The sequence below is a fragment of the Solanum pennellii genome, chromosome 5 (genome assembly GCF_001406875.1).
Source record: "Solanum pennellii chromosome 5, SPENNV200".
Taxonomy (NCBI): Eukaryota; Viridiplantae; Streptophyta; class Magnoliopsida; order Solanales; family Solanaceae; genus Solanum; species Solanum pennellii.
Genome location: NC_028641.1, coordinates 9,681,284 through 9,687,157, shown reverse-complemented (window position 1 = coordinate 9,687,157; position 5,874 = coordinate 9,681,284). Strand labels below are relative to the sequence as shown.

Here is a 5,874-nt window from a genome sequence, read left to right as displayed (position 1 = left end):
GACAAGCTTGAATGGTCTTTCATCTACAGAGATATGGTATTTTTCAACTTTCCCCCATAATTACCAAGCTCATCATGAATTATCACGGTCGGACCCAGTAAGACAGACGCGGGTGCTCGAGCACCCATTGATTTTCGAAATTTTTTTTATATATATATAGAAAATATGATACATATGTTATTATAATTTAAATGAGCACACATAGAACAAAAGCAGTTGTGGGTGAGCTGGTTTAAACCTCTGCAATAAGAGGTGCGCGAAGCTACTAGCGAGGGTTTGAATCCCGCTAGTAGCACTTTTTATTTAAAAAAATTTCCAGCGAATTTTACGCCTGGAAGTGAGCACCCACAACCTTTAAATCCTGGATCCACCACTGTGAATTGTATCACTACAAGTTCGATAGTTGTTCTTATCAATTGGACTAGTACGAACTATTTTAACCCTTGTCAAGGCATCAGACAAGGATACCTATGTTCCCCTACATTTTCATTCTTTGCATGGAGCTCCTCTCATTTTATATTAACTACCAAGTAATATTTGCCTTTGGTACCCTATCTATATCTCCTCTCTCACACCTTTTCGGGAAGGCAAATCTTAAAACTATCCATTTCATTGACACCTCCCTTCAATTATTCTGCCATCTTTCAGGTAAGACTATAAATCATAATGTGTTCAACAGAACCTTTAACAAAGTTCCCAACTCCATCCTATTCTCATTCAGAACTGACTCGCCATAACGACATACCTAACATAATCTCTTGTTTCAGGTATTGGCTGAGGAATCCTCCTATCACGCATAGCTACAAAAATGGTAACAATGTAGTTCATGTGTTGGCGGCTAAAGCTAAAATCAATGCATCTTTTTTGGAACCCCCTACCTATTTGTTGCATACAGAAATGGTAACAACATTATCATATTGATTTACTTAGTACTAGTTTAACTTCTTTAAATGCATCTAATAATAACCCCACTAATGTAATTAAACATCTGTTTTAATTTATAGGACAAACTTACATATCACTAATTCATATGTCTGAAAAATTAAATTCCATGCTAAACAAATTGGATAAGTATATTTTCTCATGAAATTTTTCATTATCAAATCTCAAAATTGTCAATTTTAAACATCTTTCCATGTATAGGTAGTCCTTGTGTGGTCACAAAAATTATAATTCTCATAAGTTAAGGCGATTCAGTAGGAAGACTGAAATAGAAAATACTTTATGTGTTTTAATTTACGTGACAAATAAGCATGGAATTTTTTTAAAAATATTACAATTTTAGAAAATTGTGAATTTTTAAATATATTATCATATTTGTTTAATTATAAAAACTTTATATTGACGACAAAATTGAAATGTTACATTCTCTTTAAAATATTGAAAAATTAAAAAACATTACCACATAAATTCAAAAAGAAAGAATAATATGAATTGTCAAAATCAAATCAATATATATAGCTTAATATACAGGCTGCTGCCCACAGACTAATGAATTGTTTGCATATTTGTAAGCAGTAGTGAGAATATAAAACAAAGACCTCAACATTGTCAACTTCTATAATTTACCTTGCATGTGACTTGCTTTTTTTCTTACTATATATATAGTGGCTGGTTGTATCTTTTTTATTTTATTTTATTGTTTTCATTTTTTGTGTGTTTTTAGCATCTTCATTCTGACTTTGGGATAATTGGCCTGATTTGTTATGGGGATATGGTCAGTCTTCTAAAAGAAAATAATCCATTCAACTGCCCCCTCCCCCCTCTTTTATTTTTACTTTCTTCGTCTTGTATTGACTTAAAATTGATTGGAGTATTCACCCTTAATCAGAATTTCGAGTTTAAGTTTTGAATATAGAGAAGATCATATTAGGAGCGTCGCCTTCAAATAGACCCCTGTAGCCTGTAGTGCGTGATTTGAATTTAGTCAGGATTTCAATATATGCTCCAGACATCGAATTGGAAATTTTTAAAAAAAAAATTAAGAAGTACTCTTCAATTTCATACTTATTAAGAAAAATATTTTAAGGACGTATTTTCTACTATTATTTTTTGTGAAATTATAAATATAATTTTATAAATAGTATAATTTATCTCCTAGAAAATATCAATTTCATTATAGTCAACAATAAAGATAAATATGTATGAAAAGACAAGTTAACTCTTAATTCCTTAAATTAAAAATTTATATTAATATAGTAAAAGGGCCTAAAATACCCTTAAAGTATTGGAAATTGTACAAAATTACCCTTCATCCACCTATTGGCTCCAAAATACCCTTCCCACCCACCTATTGGGTCCAAAATACCCTTGTCATCCACCTTTTGGTTCAAAATTGACCACTTATTTAACGGTTTTATATTTAAACTATTTAAATATTTTTTAAAATACGTGACGCTCAACTTTTTGTTATAATTTAACTTATTAGTATAGTTTATAAATCAATCCACTACCCACCCCATTACTAATCAAATACCTCTAAATTAATGAATCCGTCACATTATTAATGCAAGCTACTGCCAATTGAGTGTTTTTAAAAATTATAGAGGTAACTTATCATACATTCAAGTGGCTAAATAAGAATCACCGATAAACTTAAAGTCTGACTATGTTCATTTTAATCATTCTTACGTCTCAATTATGTGATGTTACTTCATAGGTAACTTTTTTTCAAAGTAGTATATTAAAGGTTTTAAAACAAATCATAAATATTTATAAAATTATATTTAAAAAAAGTGCATGAATTAATTCGGGATGTATTACTTCTTTACCTTTAATCATAAATTTCTAATTCAATTTTGAAAGAAAGTGTCCTCCTAAATAAGCGGCTCAACCTAAATATAATTGGGGCTTCGATTCGGACTCGAATAATTTGAATGTCATTTTCAGGAATCTATAATTTCATCGTGTTTTAGTAGTGTTTATGACGATTTTGATATTATAATTGGATTATTAATTGGGTGAGGTTTAATTAGTAATGAGTGAGTAGTGGGTTGGTTTATAAATTATATTAATAAATTATAATTATAATCAATAGTTGAACGCCAAGTATTTTAAAAAATATTTAAAGAGTTTAATTTTAAAACAATTAAAAAAGTAGTCAATTTTGAACCCAAAGATGGATGACAGGGGTATTTTGGAGCAAATAGGTGGATGAAAAGGGCATTTTGGAGCCAATAGGTGGATGAAGGGTAATTTTGTACCATTTTAAATACTTTAAGGGTATTTTAGGCCCTTGTCTGTATAGTGTATAAGTAAAAATAAATAGACGGAATATGATATATATTACATCTAATAATAGAAAATTAGGAAAAATGAAGCATGTTTGCAGGTATGGGCCCTCCCTTTGGTCTCCTTGTGCATTTAGATCCTACAAATTATTTACCCTTTATTAATTTGGGATTTTCTTTTCTTCTCAGATGAAACAAAAATATATAAAAACCAGCAATTATTGGGATTTTACTTTTTAGGGAACATAAGATCAGGGACAATATCACTGTATTTTTCATCAATCATATCAGGGAAATAATATGAAAACATTCATATCAATCAGACACCATATTATTATTTCTTGCATAACAACTCATATAGTTGTTGTTTGTGGATTACAAACTCTTTAATGTTACTTATCTTAATGTGTATGTATATTTTTGGGGAAAAAGGTTTGAAATATAATTGAATGTTGATCAAAATAGATGTAATAATTGTAAATTTTGAACATGACTTATTATCTCTGCACTTTTAACAGTGTATTTTAAAGATATATAAGTGTTCAGCTAGATAAGTTATTATTTACAATAATGCAATATTTATGATGTCCATGTGAACACCAATATATCTTTAAAATATAATATTACATGTTGCAGGGATAATATGTAATGCCCAAAGTTGGGGATAGTTATAACAATTTCAATTAAATTTCAAATATATTTTAAACTTTTTCTCTATATCATTACACCACTAATAATGGTGTATTCGAAATTTAAATTTCATAAATTCTATTTTTAAAGTTCAATACTTAATAAGTTTAAATTTATAATATCTATTAAAATTATAATAGATTTCACTTACTTATTGCTACATGTTAAAAAATATTAGTTTCACCTGAATTAACATATACAAAGAGCTAGATCCAACGTGGTTTACTTATAATAATCGTTTTTAAAAACTTTATTTAATTCAAACATATCAAGAATATTTCCATGTAATGACTACTAACAATTTTTTTTATCTAATGCCAGCATCATGTTATTATCACTGCCTGATCTGTCATGGGGAAATGGTCAGTTTCATTAGGCATGTTTGTTTAAAAAATGAGTGAAAACGAACTTTCATTTTATCAAGGCAATGCATTTGGGGCTTTAAAAATATGAAAAATCAATCGAATCTAATTGAATGAAATTGATTCATATCATTTTTTTGGAATTAAAAAATATAATAATAAATATTCTATCGAATAAATTGACAAAACGTATGCAAGTATTTTTGTTAAGTATTTAAAATCAAATAATACGACAATAAATTTTTATTCTTGACTTCTTGGTGAAGAATTGAAGTATTTTTCAAGAATATACTTGCGAAAGAAATATTTTAATTATAATGTATTTTGTGGTGATATTTAAAAGAAAAAAAATATAAAAAAATTAATGAATCGTATCAAAATCAAATAAAAATCAATGTGATTCGGATAGTTGTAAAAATCGAATTTGGTTTACACATTATATAATACTCAAAAATAAAAATGGTATAATTTTTTAATAAATAAGTGACCAAATCATCTATTCTTATAATAAATAGGAAAATTAGAAAATATGGAGTTGGGATTCTTGCAAATATGATCCTTCAATTTGATCTTCATGTGCATTCCAACTTGTACAATTCTTTTAATCTTCATCATATTAATTTTGGATTTTCCCACCGATTAAGATTTTAATATTTAGAAAACGAAATGAAAAAAAATCGAATACATTGATACCTACTAAACTTGTCTCATTTTAAGTAATTCATATTAAACGATTTTTGGTCATAATTATCATGTGAATTCGACCTTCTAGATTTTAAGGTGATATAAAATATAAACACACTTTGCATGCGAAATTGAAAAAACAAAAAATCAAATAACTTCTACTTAAGATATTAACCGTGTAATCATATACATTGATTTAATTGTACAAAAATTTAATTTTCTTCTTATTCTACCATGCATATTCTATTCTAATTTAAAATTTGTTGTGAATCAAGTAACATCTGCAAAAGTCTAATGAAATGAGGAAACATGTACAGAATAAATATGAGAATATTTTATTTAAGATTAGGTTTAATTAGCCTCCGATTTAAAGAAAGTATGGATTTGAATGATTAAATTATGTGTTTTACGAAGAAAATGTTGCAAAGCCACATAATTAATTATCTTTTCAAGCCAAGGCAAATAACAATCAAGATTGAAGGTTTAATATACCAAAGAAAAATAAAATGAAGGGAAAAGAGCCTAAAATACCCTTACATATTAGAAATGATACAAAATTATCTTTCATCCACCTATTGGCTCCAAAATACTCTTTTCACCCGCCTATTGATTCCAAAATACCCTTGTCATCCACCTTTGGGTTCAAAATTGACCACTTATCTAACCGTTTTAAATTTAAACTATTTAAATATTTTTTAAAATACATGACATTCAAATATTTATTATAATTTAATTTATAAATAAATTCACTATCCACCCATAATAATTAAAGAAGAGATAGAATCATAAGCAGTCACTTTCTTGTTATATCCTTTATCAGTCATTTAAATGAATAATAATAAATACTTATAAGTGAGGGAGAAAGACAATTCAAATAATTATTTTCATTAAAAACAAAAATTATATAG

At 27.6% G+C, this 5,874-nt stretch overlaps 1 long non-coding RNA gene across 2 annotated transcripts; it reads left to right on the top strand.

Annotated features, from left to right (window-relative positions):
• The first annotated feature begins 394 nt into the window (after positions 1-394).
• LOC107019969 lies at positions 395-3,813 on the top strand. 2 transcript variants are annotated; one of them, XR_001456780.2, is made up of 3 exons: positions 398-648; positions 768-900; positions 3,420-3,813. It is a non-coding gene; the product is annotated as an uncharacterized LOC107019969 (long non-coding RNA). The 2 variants fall into 2 exon arrangements; XR_003578437.1 differs by lacking the exon at positions 3,420-3,813 and having other exon boundaries at positions 395-648; positions 768-935.
• The last annotated feature ends 2,061 nt before the right edge of the window (positions 3,814-5,874 follow it).